This window comes from Neofelis nebulosa, chromosome 12, assembly GCF_028018385.1.
Source record: "Neofelis nebulosa isolate mNeoNeb1 chromosome 12, mNeoNeb1.pri, whole genome shotgun sequence".
NCBI lineage: Eukaryota > Metazoa > Chordata > Mammalia > Carnivora > Felidae > Neofelis > Neofelis nebulosa.
In genome coordinates this window covers 22,020,607-22,040,290 of record NC_080793.1, presented here as the reverse complement: position 1 = coordinate 22,040,290, position 19,684 = coordinate 22,020,607, and the positions used below count along the sequence as shown (strand labels likewise).

The 19,684-nt window shown below is 41.3% G+C and overlaps 1 protein-coding gene across 3 annotated transcripts in view; it reads left to right on the top strand.

Moving 5' to 3' along the window:
* The first annotated feature begins 2,232 nt into the window (after positions 1-2,232).
* Positions 2,233-19,684, top strand: part of KIAA1958 (KIAA1958 ortholog) — a 161,011-nt gene continuing 143,559 nt past the window's right edge. For all 3 annotated transcript variants that reach the window (XR_009251476.1, XM_058694511.1, XM_058694510.1), the window contains exon 1: positions 2,233-2,488. The gene's annotated coding sequence lies outside the window, so the exon portion shown is untranslated. The remainder of the gene's footprint in view (positions 2,489-19,684) is intronic.

Sequence of the window (19,684 nt, the reverse complement as noted above, 5' to 3'; positions counted from 1 at the left end):
ACAGATTTTATAGTCCTTAGTGGGAGAAGTAGTTTGTTCAACAAAGTATCCCACCATCGCTGAAAGCCTGCATCATTGAAGAAATTCATCATGATGGAAATATCCTTTAAATGGGACTGCATTCTTTTTGTTTATTTATTTATTTTGAGAGAGACAGAGCTCAAGTGGGGGAGAAGCAGAGAGAGTGAGGGAGAGAGAGAATCCCAAGCAGGCTCTGTGCTATCAGCACAAATGCGGGGCTTGAACTCACAAACCGTGAGATTATGACCTGAGCCAAAATCAAGAGTCAGATGCTTAACCAACCGAGCCACCCAGGCACCCCAGGGATTGCATTTTTAAAAAGTTATTTGTAATAAAACCAAAACAAAAACATGTAATATAAAATTTATCCTGTTAACCACCTTTAAGTTTGCAGTTCAGTAGTGTTAACTATATTCACATTGTTGTGTCACAGATCTCTAGAACTTTTTCATTCTGCCAAACTGGAACTCTATTCTCGTGGAACAACTCCCCATGTTCCTCTCCCCCAGTGCCTGGCACCAGCCATAATACTGTACTTTGTTTCCATGATTTTGGCAACTCTAAGTATTTCACATAAGTGGAATCATGCAGTATTCCAATAGTCCTTTTGTGACTAGTTTACTTCACTCATCAGAATATTTTCAAGGTTCATTCCTGTTGTAGCGTTTGACAGGATTTCTTTCTTAAAATTTAAGACTTAAGTCTGAATAAGATTCTATTGTATGTATATGCCACATTTTGTTTATTCATCCAACTGCGGACATTTGGGCAACTTCCACCTCTTGGCCATTGTGAATATGCTGCAGTGACCATGGGTGTGCAAATAACTCTTCAAGTTTCTGCTTTAATTGCTAGACATATACCCAGAGGTGGGATTTCTGGCTCATAATTTTATTCTTTTTGCGGAGCCTCCATACTGTTTTCTATAGTGGTTACACCATTTACATTTCCATCAGTAGCGCACAGGGTTCCAATTTCTCCACAGGATAACATATTTGAAATATGTGGCAAGTAACTGTTGTTTGTTTTTTGGACAGACATTATTTCGTCAAAAATGTTCACATGGATTTTTTTTTTTTAATTAGCCTATGCCAGGAGGAGTCCTGATGTTGACAGAGCAAGGTGTTAAGAATCCTTCTTTGTTTAGAAGTTAGTCTCTTTCTCCGCCTCATATTCTTCTCTCCCCTCACATACCCCAAGCGTAAAAGGGACTAAGGTGTCCTTTGTCACAGTGGGGTGAGGCAAGGATGTGAGCACCCCATAGCTAATAAGATATGCTTTAAATGTTATTTATTACCACTATTACTTTTTGGAGATACTTAATGCTATAAGTAGAAAGGGAGTTAAGAGCATGGTGCCAAACTATCTGGGATGAATCTGGGTTCCTCCAGCTACCATCTGATCCTGGGCAGATGTCTTAATTTCTCTGTGCCTGTTTCTCCATCCATAAACTGGTAATGCTAACAACACTCACTGCATAGAGTTCTTCGGATTAAACAAATTAATATTCTCTAAGCACTTAGTGTTAACCCCGGACACATATTAAGTGCTATAAAAGTGTGCTAGATAAAATAAAGGTGGAAGGCGCCAGCCCTACCTCTGTTGTACCAAGCTGTCTAGGTGATACTATTGTACGCCTCCCTGGTTCTAGTGTGTTTTAGGTGTTAAGTTGCCCCTCTCTATGGGATGCATGCGAGTGTGGTAGTTGGCTTGGTAACTTCTACTGGGCTGTGGTGACTGTGGGTTAGATGTGTCAGCAGGAGGTGTTCCTGGACGTGCCTGGGTGTGGAGGTGACTCTACTCGGTGCGTTAAAACAGGTGTTACACACCAGACGAACGGAGCAGGTTCTTGCAAGGTCTGCTCCTTGGGTTTAGGTGGAGCTGTATGGAGCTCCAAGGAGCAGTGGGGACCGCGGCAGGACGGAGAGCTGCCCACTTCAGAACGTAGCGGGGATAGTGAGTTTCACACCTGTCTGGGTGCAGAGACCCGAGCCCGTGCGCGCCGGTGTGTGGTAGGAGGGTCGGTCCACACCTCCTCCGGGCAGCGACGACCGCGAGCTCGGAGCGCCTCGTAGGAGGTGTCGTTACACACTTCCTGTAGGTCTCGCGGACCACGGCGCGTTTCCGGTGCCGGCTGGAGCCCGGGGTCCGAGCCCCCGCCCCGTTCGCCGGCCCCGCCCCGCCCGCGCCCCGCCCCCAGCCCGCCGCGCTCCGAGCCGGGCGCGCGGAGCCCGGGGCGCACGGAGCGGCGCGCGCCGGTCGGCAGAGCCAGGCTGGCGCCCCCGCCCCCCGCTCCGCGCCTCCGTCCGCCCGGCGCCTTCCCCGCTTTTCTTGCCGCCGCTCCCCGGCCCTCTGGCCGCTTTCCCTCCCTCCCCTCGGTCCCGCCCCGTCCAGCCCGGGCTGCCCGGCTCCCGCAGGCCCCCCCCGCCGCCCGCGTTCCTATGGACAGACGCACAGACACCTGCAGGTGGGTGAGAGCCCGCGCGCGGGGCGGGGACGAGCGCGCCGACGCTGCGACCTGGGCCGGGGAGCCCCTTTGTGTGGGGGGCGGCCGCGCTGGGGTCCGGGCTGTCTCCCCTTCGGCCGCCAAGCAGTGACCCGGCTGAACCCTCTTTTGTCTTCTCGGGGGGGGGGGGGGGCGGGGTGGGAAGGCCGAGAGTCAGGGCAGCGACCCGGGCGGCCAGCCGTCGCCGGGCTTGGGGGCGCGACGGGTGAGACCCCAGGCGGCCGAGCGGGCTCCGGGAGCGAGCTTCGGCGGCCGAGGCTCTGGTCAGCCTTCGCGGGGCCGGCGCGGCGCCCGGCATCTCCTGTCGCCGCCGCGGGCGCGCTGCGTGGGTCTGGCTCGCCTGCTCCTGCTCTTGGGTCTGTTTGGAGGTGGGAAGGAGGGCGGGAAGGAGAAAGAAAAGATCTGCCCTCTTAGTTTCCAAGTGTTGAGATGGTTGTGGAGAGAGGGAGAGAGGTGGTTCGGGTCTTTGCCCGACTTGTTTCCCTCGCGAGAGGCACGCTGAGGTGCGTGTGGGGCGTGTGTGGAGGAACGTGCATCGCTTCGGTCCCTTATTTATTGTTTCTAACGGAGGAGGGCTTTCTCCGAAGCGCTCTTCCGCCCCCTCCCCCATCCGAGGCTGCGCACAGTGATTTGTGTTTGTTATCAAATACATCGACAAATGTATTCCCTGGGTGCAAGGAGGCTGGGTTGACCAGAATCAAACCCAGATCAGAGAAGGTTTCTGGTTTTCGGGTGGTTCCTCTTCTGTTTCTTAAGATTAGGTTGGGACTTTCAGGCAAATCAAAGATGAACATGGCTGTGATTTTTTTAGGAATTTTTGGATATCTATCCATATTTTAAAGTTTGATGGTAAAGTTTTGCTATTTCCCAGACTCCTTAGGATTAGCCTGACCGAATCTTCTACCTATTAAGTAAACAGTTAACAAGCGACTCAGATAGTGGTAGCTTCCACAGTGGAGGTTAAGTTGGAGTGCAGTAAACATCTAGTTTTCCGTTCAGGCTAAAACCTTTATTTTTGCTGGTTTAAAATATGAGATCTTCCACAGCGTATGGGGAGAACGTGAATGTTAGAACTGATTTTTCTCCCTGTGATTGTTCTTTCCCTCTTTTATTCTATGTTTTTATGTATTCTCTCTTTACAAAACCTAACGATTGGGGTGTACTGGTGGATATAATTTTTTGAAAAGTACCGTGGGTGATATTTCCGGTTTATGTTATTTATCTGAGTTTCTTATGAAGAGTTGATACATATTTGTAGATATCCAAATTGTAAGTGAAGTTGAATAAGTACCCAGAAACTTAATATTGCACGTTCAGATTTTTAATGCAGGTACAGATTTATATCTTTATATTAATCTCAATTTACTCACTTCTGGAGACTTTTTTTTTTCTTTTTGTCTGTTGTTTGGAATCCATGTAGACAAATTTAAATCTGACTTATCAAGGAGATTAAAAAAATAGTTTTGGGTACACTCAGTTATATATACAGCTTTATGTAGAAAACAGAGGCTTTCCTTGAAAAACATAGTGGTGCAAAATATTTAAATTTTCATCAAATGAGATATAGAAAGCAATGTGCTTCTACAGATGCAATGTGCTTTCATCAGAAAGCAGAGCACACTTTAAAAAAAAAAGGTTTTCTTTTTACATTTATTTATTTTTGAGAGACAGAGTGAGACAAAGTGAGAGTGGGGGAGGGGCAGAGAGAGAGAGGGAGACACAGAATCCGAAGCAGGCTCCAGGCTCTGAGCTGTCAGCACAGAGCCCGATGCGGGGCTCGAACCCACAGACCGTGAGATCATGACCTGAGCCGAAGTCGGTCGCTCAACAGACTGAGCCACCCAGGTGCCCCAGCAGTGCACAGTTTTAATGCAGTTTTAATTAGGCAAACTGATTTTTGTCCTTATGAAGAGGAGACCATTTTAGTATGCCAAAAAGAGTGATCTTCTTCTAGGAGAAAAATTTATCCTAGATTCTTGCCCTAGTTACATTAACAGATTAATATTATTGCATGCCTAATTTTATGTATACCTGGAGTGTACATTTTTGTACACTTAAAACCTAGAAGAGGCTACTTCTAACATTTGTCTCACCAGCCCCTTTGAATTGATCAAATTATATTCCTGCTTTGACTTCCTGTCTAGATTAGCTAAACCAAATTAGGCTGCATAGAGCTCAGTTCAAGGCACTAGTCAGCTCTTGAGCAGGGTTCTTCTTTTTCAATAAGGATGGCCCAAAGAGCATGGGTATTGAAATTTGTTCGGGCTTATTGTCCTAATTTTTTGTTGTTGTTGTTGTTTTTTTTTCATTATTGTCCTAATTTGTATTAGGAATGGGATGGAATTCGAAAACACTCCCAGAGTTTCAGCTATTAGATTACACACTCTTTATCAGTTCTTAGAAATTTCAAAAAAAGATAAGCTAACAACTTGAATTGCTTGTTTATGTATTTATTTATAGGACTGGCAATTGGAGGGATAAGGTTTAACAAAGAGTCAGTGTGTAAATTAAACATTAAGAGTGTGTGGCCTGTTTTGAGAATTGCTTGGCAACTTGTAGTTATGCCTAACAGTTTTCTGGGATTGGCAGTGTAGTGTCTTTACGTGGGCTGGCTAAAAGATAACACCTAGTTTTTTTTTTGCTTTGTTTTTATTTTTGGCTCTGATATGTGGATATTTTTTGGTTTTTGTATAATTAGCAGTAACATTTTAGTGTAATCAGAAGCAGTGCAGAGAACCTTACATATTTTCAATTGATTTCTCTTCTGTTATGTTGGTGTTTAGGAAGGCATATAAATTATTTTTCAGTCTTCATGGTTGAAATTTTTTTCAGCTACTAAATGTTACTTCCAGAAATTTTGAATTTTTATGTAAAGTTGGGTTTTAAATATACTTGAGCAATATAAACTGACATTTACCAGTTTCTTTTTTTTTTTTTTTAAACAACACTAAGCTGTCCAGTTAAATTTGATAGGCTTGAAAATCTATAGACTTTTCCTGCTTGTTAGTTACCAGCGTGTTACCATTAAAGGAAACCCAAAATGGCCACTTGAGATTACTTGGAACCCTCAAAGGACTAGTATTATCATTAGTAATAACCAAATGGAAGCTGAAAAGTAGCAATTTTATTCTTTATAATAGATCTGTGACTTTCAGATCCTTCTTTTTCATGAAGTTTTTTGTAGCCTGGTGTGGAAGCAGGTCTTGACTGTTAGAAGTGTGGACAGTGACCTCTCATTCCAGCCTTTATCATCCTGCATCGTTTAAGAACGGCACAAACTCGTGCTGCTCTTGGAAAATGCAGAATTCATTCTTGGATTAATATTCTGCTACCAGATGTACGAGGCTGGCTCTGAAGAAGCTTTTTCTTTTAAATACTGTCAAAAATAGAGAAGCTAAAGATTGGAGAGAAGCCATTTATTTTGAACAGTTTATTTTTTGACAGTTTGTGTTTGTAAAGAAACCTGCTCATAATATTTACTTAAGAGAGCTACATAGTTGCCTGAGGAAGCCCCACAGGTTTCTTTTTTCCTTTAAAAAAGTTTCCATAGAGCTTAACTCTTATGTGATACTTCTTGACTTTGCTTTTGATTAGTTGATTTATGGACTTTATTTACCAGCATGATTGGAGAATTCTTTTGCTATACAGAAATTGCACTCTGCCTGTGCTCTGATCTGTTTCCTAGGTAACAAATGTACTGCATAGATTCCATAATGAGGACTGTGGTTGGCTAGTTACAGTGTAAATTCTGTTGTTTGGTAAAGCTTAGTCTCAAATTCAAATAAAGGTCAAGAAACCAAAAGTACTCAAGATGCAGATTTTTGAATTTTATTTTGTATTCAATGTCAACAAAGTTTAATATGCTTTTCTGGAGAAAGGCAAATTATGCAGCAGTATTCAAGTGTATTTTGTAAAGTCTTGAAACAGTTGGAGAGCCTTTTCACTATTCTATATTGGTAATACCAATGGCTTTAGTGACAAGATGTATTTCAAAACTTTGTCACACTTTAATATAGATAGCGAAGTGCTGCTGTCTAGGACATCTGTAATTGGTTCTTTTGTACTGAAAGAAAAGTAACATATATGTTGCTAACTTGTGCAATTTCATGTAAAATACAACTTTAAAAAACTTTAAGAAGGCATTAAAACATTTAAGAAACTTTTAAAAACATTAAAAGTCTTGTTGTAAAATGATGCATTTGACTCTAGCTATTTCCCCTCTGATCTGCCTGAACTTTGGCCCCCTCAGCACCTGGGAGCAAGTCTCTTTTAGGTAGCTACAAATTGGAAAATAGCTTTCCCCTTTACCTTACTGTCCTCTCAAAATCTATGGCCTGTATAGTTTTAGATACAGGGCAAGAAATAATATAGGTTCAATTATTAGTGATTATTACTGTTTAAAAAAAACTTGCAATGAACCATAATTTCATTAATACTCACTGAAACTATCTTTTCATTTGATGCTTGCAACTGTTTTTGTTTGTTGATCGTCAGGGATTCTGTTAGCAAAAAAATTTTTTAAGTTATTTATTTATTTATTTATTTATTACATTTATTTATTTTTGAGAGACAGAGAGAGTCAGAGTACAAGTGGGGAGGGGCAGAGAGAGAAGGAGACACAGAATCTGAAGCAGGCTCCAGGCTCTGAGCTGTCTTACAGAGCCTGATGCGGGGTTTGAACCCACAAACCATGAGATCGTGACCTGAGCTGAAGTCGGATGCCCAACTGACTGAGCCACCCAGGCGCCCCAAGTTATTTATTTATTTTGAGAGAGAGTGGGAACGAGTGCAAGTGGGAGAGGGGAAGAGAGAGAGGGAGAGAGAATCCTAAGCAGGTTCTGTGCTGTCAGCATAGAGCCTGCATGGGGCTCGATCCCAAGAACTGTGAGATCATGACCTGAGCTGAAATCAAGAGTTGGTGCTTAACCGACTGAGCCACCCAGGTGCCCCTGAAATTTTTTTAAAGTTAATCTGAGGAGGACTTGGCTGGCTCAGTGGGTAGAGGATGCAGCTTGGGGTCGTGAGTTTGAGCCCCATGCTGGGTGTAGAGGTTACTTTAAAAAAGTTAATTTGAATTCTAAAGAATTATCCAAAGTTGCTGCCATTACTTTCTCTTGCTTGGCAGGATTGTTTATGTATTATTTACTTACTTTTTTAGTTGATTTCGGGAATAAGACGTATCTTATTTGGGTGTTCCTTCTTCTTGGTTTTCCTTAGAACTGACACTACTTGAAACGTTTCTGGGCTTTTCAAGTTGCAAATATTGTGTCCATTATGTTTTCTCTTGAATGTTCACTATTTAAAGGTTTTTTTTGGATTATTATTATTTTTCTTTTCTTTTCCTTTTTTTAACGTTTATTTATTTTTGAGACAGAGAGAGACAGAGCATGAACGGGGGAGGGGCAGAGAGAGAGAGAGGGACACAGAATGGGAAGCAGGCTCCAGGCTCTGAGCCATCAGCCCAGAGCCTGTCGCGGGGCTCGAACTCACGGACCGCGAGATCATGACCTGAGCTGAAGTCGGACGCTTAACCGACTGAGCCACCCAGGCACCCCTATTTTTCTTTACAATATTTTTAAGTAGGCTCCACGCCCAATGTGGGGCTCAAACTCACAACCCCGAGATCAAGAGTCTTGTGCTCCAGGGGTGCCTGGGTGGCTCAGTTGGTTAAGCATCTGACTTCGGCTGAGGTCATGATCTCAGGGTTCCTGAATTTGAGTCCCACATGGGGCTGTCCACTGTCAACGCGGAGCTGGCTTTGGATCCTCTGTCCCCTTTTCTCTCTGCCCCTCCCTCCCTCTCCCTCCCTCCCTCCCTCTCTCCCTCCCTCCCTCCCTCCCTCCCTCTCTCTCTCCCTCCCTCTCTCTCTCCCTCCCTCCCTCTCTCTCTCCCTCTCTCTCTGTCTCTCTCTCAAAAATAAACAAACATTAAAAAAAACAAGAGCTGTGTGCCCCTATTTAAACATTTTTTAATTGGGGTGCCTGGATGACTCAGTTGATTGAGCATCTGAGTCTTGGTTTCCATTCAGATCATGATCTCACGGGTTTATGGGTTTGTGGGTTCGAGCCCCACATTGGGCTCTGTGCAGACTTTGTGGAGCCTACTTGGGATTCTCTCTCTGCCCTTCTCCCCTCATGCATTCTCTCTCTCTCTCTCTCTCTCTCTCTCTCTCTCTCAAAATAAATAAATAAACATTAAAAAAAATTTAGATGTTTGTTTATATTTGAGAGAAAGAGAGACAGAGCATGAGCAGGGGAGGGGCAGAGAGAGAGACACACACACAGAATTCAAAGCAGGCTCCAGGCTCTGAGCTGTCAGCACAGAGCCTCACCTGGGGCTCAGACCCATGAACTGTGAGATCATGATCTGAGCTGAAGTGGGACACTTGACCAACTGGGCCACCCAGGTGCCCCCCCCCCAAAATAAAAAAAAATAATAATCATTGTGTTATTTAAGGCATAGTCACCACATATCAAAAGCTCTGCTGTTCTGAGACTTCATACTTCTGGGACAGAGTTAACAGTATTTGTGAACTCCTATCTAGCCAGAACTACTTCCTCTTCCTAGCCAGTATTAGTTAATAAGGGCTGCCATAACAAAGTATGACAAACTGGGTGGTTTAGACAACAAAATTTTCTTACGCTTCTGGAGGCTAGAAGTCCCAGATCAAGATGTTGGCAGAGTTGGGTTCTTCTAAGGATTCTCCTTGGCTTTCGATGGCAGTCTTCCTCAGATATTTTCACTATGTGCCTGTCTGTGTCCTATATTCCTCTTTTTATAGGACATCAAGTCATCACCTTAGAACTCACCCAGATGACCTTATTACCTCTTTAAAGGCCCTGTCTCCAAATATTGTGTCATTTTGAAGTCCTGGGTATTAGAACTTAAGTATATGAATTTGGCAGGGGCAGGGGGTGAACAATTCAGCTCATAATACAGCCCATTCCTCCACTCATTGCCTTTCATGCATACCTACTTCACTCCATATGTGTGATATAATCAAGTCCCTAGACTACTTGGTTCCTGCTTCCCAAGATTTCTCAGTTCTGTTTGCCCCATACAGATCACATAGTACTCTGTCACCTTTGCCTATCATTGGTCTTGGTTCTACAGTTAAATATATTCAATGCACAACACAAGTCCTTATGCTAAGGCTTCTGTAATCATCATTTGATAGTTTAAATCTCTTTGAACCCTCATAAATGCCTCATGTGAATAATGTGTCCTGTCTTTCATGTTTAAAACTGTGGCTTTTATAGTTGAAGGTCAGTTTTGCTGAATATAAGTACTTGGCTCACATTTTCTTTCCTCGGGTTTCTTAAATATGTTACTCTCTGGTAGGGTTTGGCAAACCTTTTCTGTAAAAGGCCAAATGGTAATTATTTTAGGCTTTGTGGAACATAAGTCACTGTCAAAATTACATAACTTTGCCACTGTAGTGCAGAAGCAGCCATATAGAGTATGTAAATGAGCAAGCATGACTGTGTTTAGAGAAACTGTATTTACAGAACCTGACAGTGGGCTGGATTTGGTACCCAAGCCCTAGTTTGCTGAGCCCTATTCTATTGTATTCTGGTAAAAAGTGTTGTTGTCAGAGTCTAATACCTGTGATTTTTTTTAAGTGACTTTATCTTTTTCTTAGATGCCCAAAGGACTTTTAATCTTTAAAAACCGATACTTTTACTAGAATATGTATTTTTAAAGGTTTATTTATTTATTTTGAGGGAGAGACAGAAAGAGCATGAGCAGGGGAGGGGTAGAAAGAGAGGGAGAAAGAGAATCCTAAGCAGGCTTTGTGCTGTGAGCGCAGATCTTCATGATCTGAGCCAAAATCAAGAGTTGAACGCTTAACCAATTGAGCCACCCAGATGCCCCTAGAATATGTATTAAGTGTTGGCTGTTCTCATAAATATTTTCATCAGTGATAGATTTTAGTATTTAACGTTTCATTGCTTTCATTTTCTTTTTGGGGTCTCCTGTTACATGTATGTTGGATCTTCATTGCTTGTCTTTTATATGTACATCTTTCCTCAAATTCTTTTTATCTTATTTTTAAAGTTTGCTTTATTTTTGTATTTTTCCTTTTTATCCTTTATTAAGCAGTATCCCTGGTATCTGTCCTTTAAGTCTAGTGTTCCTCCAGTTTTGTCTTCCTTTCTGAATTTTTTTTCTTTCTTATTCTGTCCAGAATTTTGTCATTGCTTTCGTAAATGCTCTGGTTATGTCTACATTCTCTCTCTCTTTTCTTTTTTTTAGGTTTTCTATTTCTGATTTATTCTTTATAGCCCCTGTCAGTTTCTTAGTTTCTTTTAATTCATGTTAAGATATTATGTTACAGTTCTTATCTACTTTATGGCCATATTTTTCTGATGTGCCTTCATTGGTTAATGCATTATTTGGTTCTTTTGTCTTTTTATCACAGTACTTCACATAGGATTAGATTGCATTCTTTTTTCTTGTTCATGTTTAATTTAGATGGATTCACCTGTACTTTAGAGAAGGTTTCTGTGATGGAGGTGGAAGTAGGCCAAGATAGTTGTTTATTATTATTATTATTATTATTATTAATTTCTAAATATTTTATTTATTTTAGAGAGAGAGTGTGTGTGTACACATGTGCACAAGTGGGACAGGGGCAGAGAGGGAGAAGGAGTCAGAGGATCCAAAGCAGGCTCCACACTGACAGCAGAGAACCTGATGTGGGTCATGAACTGTGAGCTCATGACCTGAGCTGAAATCAAGAGTCTGACATTTAGGGGCACCTGGGTGGCTCAGTCGGTTGGGCGTCCGACTTCGGCTCAGGTCATGATCTCACTGTCCATGAGTTCGAGCCCCACGTCGGGCTCTGTGCTGACGGCTCAGAGCCTGGAGCCTGCTTCCGATTCTGTGTCTCCCTCTCTCTGGCCCTCCCCCACTCACACTCTGTCTCACTCTCTCTCTCAAAAATAAATAAACATTTAAAAAAAAAAAATTAAAAAAAAAAAAAAAAGAGTCTGACATTTAACTGACTGAGCCACCCAGGTGCCCCTGAGTTTTACATTTTATAGTTAAGTCTGATCTGTTTTGTGTTAATTAAAAAATTTTTCTTAATGTTTATTATTTTTGAGAGAGAGACAGAGTGTGAGTGGAGGAGGAGTAGAGAGAGGAAGACACAGAATCCAACGCAGGCTCCAGGCTCTGAGCTGTCAGCACGGAGCCCGATGCAGGGCTCAAACCCCATGAATCATGAGATCATGACCTGAGCTGAAGTTGGACATTTAATCTACTGAGCCACTCAGGCACCCCAGTGTTAATTTTTATTTAAGGTGTGAAGTGTATGTTGAAGTTCATTTTTTTGCCTGTGAATGTCCAGTTGCTCCTGCACCATTTGTTGAGAAAGCTGTTCTTCCTCCATTGAATTGCTTTTGCATCTTTGTAAAAAAGCAGTTGAGCATACGGATGGGTCTGTTTCTTGGTCTATTCCATCTGTTTTTGTGAATAGATTTGAGGAGAATCCAGAACTAAGCCTTTGCTACTGTTTAACTTGCTTAGAATTCCTTGTTCATTCTTTTTTCCCCCCTTGTTCATTCTTAAGTATGATTTTTTTTTTTTGTTATTATTGTGGAAAACTTTTTTTTCCTGTTGGTCAAAGGGGACAAATATTAGGTTAAAAAAGGTTAAGATATGCAGTAATTTGATTAATAGTTTTTTTTTTTTTTCAACGTTTTTTATTTATTTTTGGGACAGAGAGAGACAGAGCATGAACGGGGGAGGGGCAGAGAGAGAGGGAGACACAGAATCAGAAACAGGCTCCAGGCTCCGAGCCATCAGCCCAGAGCCTGATGCGGGGCTCGAACTCACGGACCGCGAGATCGTGACCTGGCTGAAGTCGGACGCTTAACCGACTGCGCCACCCGGGCGCCCCTGATTAATAGTTTTTTGAGTTTATTTGCTTTATAATATAGTGATAAGCTGACATAGATTTGTTTCAGAGAATTCAATTCTTTTGTAAATTACTTGGGTTGTTAACATTTTCCTGACAATTGTGGTTCAATAATAATAGGTATACTTTGGCATCTTGAGAAAACAGAGCTCCACATTAATGAATTTTTGTATAACTAAAGTTTATTTCTTGTACAAAACTTAAGATTTTAATTATTTTTAGGGAAAATGTTTCCCATCTGTGGTTAAATTTAAATAAAGGGTGGCAATTCAGTTACTTATGGAAATCTGCCAAGAATCCTCCTCTGGCATTTGGATGAACACAAGCAGATAAAGAAATTTGTTTCTGTCCCCAGAAAATTCTCTTCAGCTTTCTGGCTCTGAAGTTTTGCAACTTTAGACAGGTTTCTTACAACAAATGCAAGGAAGATTCCATCCACCTAACTGACAAATCGATCAAATTCATGGATTTACCAAAACCTTGTTTAAACAGTCTTTGAATATTTCTGTGAAATTTTAGCTGAAGGTATTCCCATTCTATCTTCAGAGCAGCATTTTAAGGAATGTTCTGGGTTTTTTTGTTTGTTTTTAGGAATGTTCTGTTTTTGAAAGCAAAGATTATATGGTGGCATAGTCTTTTTGTAAATATTTTCTTTCTAATGTATTTCATGCAAAAGTGTATATTCAATGAAAAGTATATATTTTTGTAAATAATATTCTACCAATGAATATGTTTTGTTAAATATATTTAGTATTTGTGAATATATTCTTAATATGCAGTACTCATAAATTGTTTTTTGGCCAACTGGCTGGTTTACTTCTGACAGACAAAAGTCTTACCGCAAATTATATTTCCTGTATATTTAGCATTTCTCTGATCATGTGTTTATACACTGATAAGGTATAAAACTCTGCACTTTTGGGGTACCTGGGTGGCTCAGTTGGTTAAGTGTCTGACTCTTGTTCTTGGCTCAGGTCATGATCTCACAGTTTGTGAGTTTGAGCCCTGCACCAGGCTCTGTGCTGACAGCATGGAGCCGGCTTGGGATTCTCTCTCTCCTTTCTCTCTCTGCCAGGTTCTCTCTCAAAGTAAATAAATAAACTTAAAAAATCTACACTTTCCATTAATAAAGTAATTGCCTCAAATCTTTAGTTGTTTTTTTTTAATGTATATTTATTTTTTGAGAGAGAGAGAGAGAGAGAGTGAGTGAGCACACGTGTGAATGCAGGAGGGGCACAGAGAGAGAGAGATACAGAATCTGAAACAGGCTCCAGGCTCCTTGCTGTCAGCACAGAGCCCGATGTGGGATTCAAACCCATGAAGCGTGAGATCATGACCTGAGCCAAAGTCGGATGCTTGACCAACTGAGCCACCCAGGCATCCCTTTTTATTCTTTTTAAAGTAAACTCTACCCTCCCCCCCCCCAATATGGGGCTCAAATTCATGACCCTGAGATCAAGAGTTGTATGCTCTACCATCTGAGCCAGCCAGGCACCCATAGGGTTTTTCTTATTAAAACTTATTTTTAGAGTCAAAATTCATCCTGTAGATTTGCCTTAATACCTTTTTAGTTGATGCCTTCCTGTTAATCATCCAAATAGATATTTTATTTGTCTTTCTAAGAGCATACTATTAGTCTGAGAAGTAGGGATATCCTTATACATCATGTAGTAAGAAACAATATTTTTGTTTAAAATGAAAGAATGTAGTTCTATATAATAGTTGTGTTTTTTTTTTTTTTTTTTTTTTTTTTTGAGAAAAGATTACATAGGTGAAAAGGTCCGTCAGTTTGGCTATGTGAAAACTTAAACTTTTAAAAAGTTTGCGGGGCACCTGGGTGGCTCAGTTGGTTAAGCGTCCGACTTCGGCTCAGGTCACCATCTCGTGGTTCGTGAGTTCGAGCCCCGCGTCAAGCTCTGGGCTGATGGCTCAGAGCCTGGAGCCTGCTTCCGATTCTGTGTCTCCCTCTCTTTCTGCCCCTCCCCCGTTCATGCTCTGTCCTTCTCTGTCTCAAAAATAAATAAACGTTAAAAAAAATTTTTTTTTAAAAGTTTGCTTTTGGGGTGTCAGGGTGACTTGGTTGAAGCGTTGCACTCTTTTTTTTTTTTTTTTTTACAGCATGATAATGTTTATTTTTATTTTTTTTCAAGGAAGTAATCTCTTTAATTTTTTTTTTCAATATATGAAATTTATTGTCAAATTGGTTTCCATACAACACCCAGTGCTACTCTTTTTTTTTTTTTTTTTTTAATGTTTGTTTAATTTTGAGAGAGACAGAGTGCGAGTGGGGGGGAGGGGCAGGGAGAGAAGGGGAGACAGATCCGAGCAGGCTCCAGGCTCTGAGCTGTTAGTGCAGAGCCCGATGCGGGGCTCAGACTCACAGACCGTGAGATCATGACCTAAGCCAAAGTCAAAAAGCGTCCCACTCTTGATTTCGGCTCAGGTCATGACCTCCTGGTCACTTATGTAAGATTGAGCCTTGCGCAGGCTCGGTGTTGAGTGTGGAGACTGCTTGAGATCGTCTCCCTCTCCTCTTGTCCCTCCCCTGTGTGTGTGTGTGTGTGTGTGTGTGTGCGCGCGCGCGCGCGCGCGCGCGCACGCGCACGTGCCTGAACTCACTGTGCTCTCCCTCTCAAAACACACACACACATAAACACACAAATAAAAAGTTTGTTTTTAAAAAGATAATGCAATTAAAAAGAAAGGCAATAGTTTGTAGAAAATGTAGCAATATGATAGGGAGTTGAGGTCTTCATGGCACTGTATTATTTTTATGATTTACAAAAGAATTAATAAAACTTCAAGGACAATTAGGTTAAATGAAGAGCAAGAAAAATGTTCAGCCTCACTGATAATTAAGCAAAAATAATATAGCAATCCATTTACTTTTAATTTGCTTTCTTAATTCCAGTATAATTAACATACAGTTTCAGGTGTACACTAGTTCAGCAATTCTGTATGTTACTCAGTGCTCATCACCAAAAGTGTGCTCTTAATCCCCTTATCTATCTCACCCATCCCCCCACCTACCTCCCCTCTGGTAGCCACCAGTTCTCTATATATGAGAGTCTGCTTTTTTGTTTGTCTCTCTTTTTCTGTGTTCCTTTGTTTTGTTTCTTAATCATTTGCTTTTTAAAAAATCAGCAAAAATATAAAATGAGATAATGCCCATTGCTGGTGGGGGGAAAAGAAGGGAGGAAGTTATTCTCGTATCTTGCCGATGTGTATATAGAATTATTTATTTGTTCTTTTAAACTTTTTTTTAAAGGAAATTTCCCTTTTTTTAATTTTAATTTTTTTTTTCAACGTTTATTTTATTTTTTGGGACAGAGAGAGACAGAGCATGAACGGGGGAGGGACAGAGAGAGAGGGAGACACAGAATCGGAAACAGGCTCCAGGCTCTGAGCCATCAGCCCAGAGCCTGACGCGGGGCTCGAACTCATGGACCGTGAGATCGTGACCTGGCTGAAGTCAGATGCTTAACTGACTACGCCACCCAGGCGCCCCTTAATTTTTTTTTTTTAATTTATCTAGAGAGAGAGCAAGAGAGAGAGAAAGCATGAGTTGGGGATGGAGGGAGGGAGGAAAGGGGAGAGAGAGAGAGAGAGAGAGAATCCAGAGCAGGTTCTGTACTTCCATTCCAGTACTTCCAGTGTGGAGCCAGATGCAGGACTCAAACCCATGACTAGTAGATCATGACCCAAGCCAAAATCAAGAGTTAGCTGCTTAACCGACTGAGCCACCCAGGTGCCCTTGTTCTTTTAAACTTTGAAGGTGTAGGGGAGGTAAAACTTGGTTCTACCCTGCTCAATTCTGTGGCAGGGCCTGAGTAATAAACATGGTAAGAGAAAAACATACAGATGTTACTTAATATTAAAAATTTTTCAGGGGCCGCCTGGGTGGCCCAGTCGATTAAGCATATGACCAGCTCAGGTCATGATCTCGCAGTTTCTGAGTTCGAGCCCTGCGTTGGGCTCTGTGCTGACACCTCAGAGCCTGGAGCTTGCTTCATGTTTCGTTTCTCTCTCTCTCTGCCCTTCCCTTGCTCATGCTCTGTCTCTTTGTCTCTCAAAACTAAATAAACAGTAAAAAAAAATTTTTTTTAAATGTTTATTTGTTTTTAGAGAAAGAGAGAGAGAGAACTTGGGAGCAGAGGAGGGACCAGAGAGAGAGGGAAAGAGAAAGAATCCCAAGCAGGCTCCACACTGCCAGCACAGAGCCCAACGCAGGGCTTGAACTCACAAACTATGAGATCATGACCTGCATGAAAATCAAGAGTCGGAAGCTCAACCTACTGAGCCACCCAGGGGCCCTGAGATGTTATTTAATATTTTTATGTGCACACAGGGTCTTCATAAGGGAAATTAAGACCTGAAGAAATGGGTTGAACTGAGAGTTTATATAGTTGTTTTTTTTTTTTAGTGTTTGTTTATTTTTGAGAGAGAGAATGTCAGCGCATGCAAGTGCAAGTGTGTGCACGTGGGGGAGGGGCAGAGAGAGAGGGAGACTGAGAATCCGAAGCAGTCTTGACACTGTCAGCACAAAGTGGGGCTCGAACTCACAAACTATGAGTTTATGACCTGAGCTGAAGTTGGATGCTCACCTGACTGAGCCACCCAGGCACCTCAGAAAGTTTATATAAGTTTTAAACGAAGAATCAATAAATTTGATGGGAAGTGACTAGGCAAAGGAGTTTCAGCTAGAGGCCATAAATTGTGAAACAGTGACTAGAAAATATATGGGAGAGACTAATGGAAGGTAAGGGTTATTTTAGTAGGTTTGGTTGTACAGATCCATTTTGGCATCATCTCCCAGTCTCTAGTGCTAAGAATGTTCTCTTCTGGTATAAAGAGGGCATCTTTCTCATGGGAAATTTTATGACCTGCTTTTGGGTAGAAAGAGGGAGGTCAGAGAGACTTTCCTGAATTTTCTATTTCTCAAGTGTTTTCAGCCCAAAATAATATGCCAAAGTGACATATTTTGGGGTGGCATGTTCTGAACCCCTTCAAAATATAATGTGTACCAATAATGAACATATTGAGTATACAGTTGAATTTTAACAAATTGTATAAATGTGACTAGCACTCATATCACTAAGCAGGATTTTATCAGCACCCTAGAGGAACCCCTTGTACTGCTTTCTGTATCTAACACAGTCTTTTTGAAGGAAAATAAGTATCCTGACTGATTGCTGAGTCAGGGTATATATGCTCAGCTTTAATAGATACTGCCAATTTTCCAAAGTAATTGTATCAGTTTATACTGCCATCAGCAGTGTGTTAGTGTCCCAGTTGGTCCACTTCTTCATGATTATCCTTTTGAAAAGCATTTTGACAGAATGTATCAGGAGACATAAATATATCTATAGCCAATTATCTAGTAATTCTACTAATTGAAAAGATAGAAAAAGATACATGCACAAAAACATTCCGTGAAGCAGAGATCAAAGACCATAGGCTAAATCTGGCCAGCTATAGCCCACATCCAGTTTCAACCATTTGTTTTTTGTGGCTACTTTTGTGCTATAATGGAAGAGTTTAGTTGTAGAAACCTCGCAAAACAGAAAATATTTACTATCTGACCCTCTCCAGAAAAAGCTTGCTGACCCCTGCATCAGAGCATTATTTAGAGTAGTGAAAGATTAGCAATAACCAGTATATCCATCAGTTGGGGAATTATAAGATAAATCCTGGTGTAAGCACTTGATGGAGTAGGATATAGTCATTTAAAATGATGACAGAGGGGCACCTGAGTGGCTCAGTTGGTTAAGTGGCCAACTTCAGCTCAGGTCATGATCTCACAGTCTGTGGGTTCAAGCCCCACGCCAGGCTTCATGCTGACAGCACAGAGTCTGGAGCTGCTTCGGATTGTGTGTCTTTCTCTCTGCCCCTCCCCCACTCACATTCTGTGTCTTTCTCTCTCAAAAATGAATAAACGTTAAAAATTGTTTTAAATAGTAAAATGATGATAGAGATTATTAATCCAGCAAATATTTATTGGGCATTTGCTATGTGTTAGCTACTTTTCTAGGTGCTGGCAAATCAGTAAAGACAAAAATTCCTGCCCACATAAAACTTTAATTTTAGTGGAGGAGATAGAAAATAAATGAGATAAATATCTAAAATAATATGTATGACGTAAGTGCTAAGATGGAAAAAAAGGGAAGGGAGATAAATATTTTAGGGTGAGGGCTTGATATTTTAGATTGCCTTCTTTCTCTGAGAAAATGACTTTTGAGTAAGGACTTAAAATAAGTGAAAGGGCTTGATATACAGGGAGTTGGAGGAAAAGCATTTGAGGCAGAGGGAAAATCAAGCATAAAGGAGCAAAGTTGGAAATGTGCTTGATGTGTTCTGAGAACGACAGTAAGATGAAGGGCTGCAGTAGAGTGAAGGAAGGGGGAGAAGAGTAGCAAGGGATGAGGTTGGACAGGTAATGGGGGTGGGGGTGGCTGTGATGATGCATCATGGTCAACCTCGTATAATTTAGCTATCTTTTATAATAAAATGCATATTTTGAAACTTGAAGGATTTTGCATACTTTAGTAGTCAATTACTTCTAGTTGATTGTAGCCTGCCAGTGGACAGCACTGTCTTAAATCATCTTAGGAATTGCTGGTTTTTTAATGATTAATTTTTCAGTGTTTGAACCAGAAGAAACTGTGGAGACCCCTTTATTTTTTGTTTTATGGGTAAAGGAAATGATCTGAAGAAGTGAAGGAACTCAGGCTTTCAGTTTTTTTCCATATGTCTTTGTATGTTCCATCACTGTTTAATCTGAGGTTATTCTGTGTTTTAGTGATTTTTGTCATTAATAACTTATCTAATCTTTAACATAAAAAAATCCTTTTTAAAATAATGAATTTAAATCTCTCGTCCAGATTTTCTCAGTGCCAAAACCCCTGTAGCCAATGTGGTGTTAATAATGAATTCTTTTGGCTAGCACCCTGGTTGAGACCATATATATAGAAGGACTCAGACTACCTGGGTTTGTTTCTGGCTCTTATTAGTACTTAACCTCCCATTTATAAAATGATTTGGTACTAACTATGTACCTCATAGGGTTGTTGTGAGGATTAAATGAATTCATGTGGGTAGAATGCCAGGCAACTAGGCCAAATTACTACGGAGGCTTAAATATCAGGAAGGGAAAGTATTTGAGCCTTAGATACCAGAGAAATTTGAGTTCGACAAGTACTTGGATTGTGTTATTGAAAGTTTGTATGTGTTCCTCT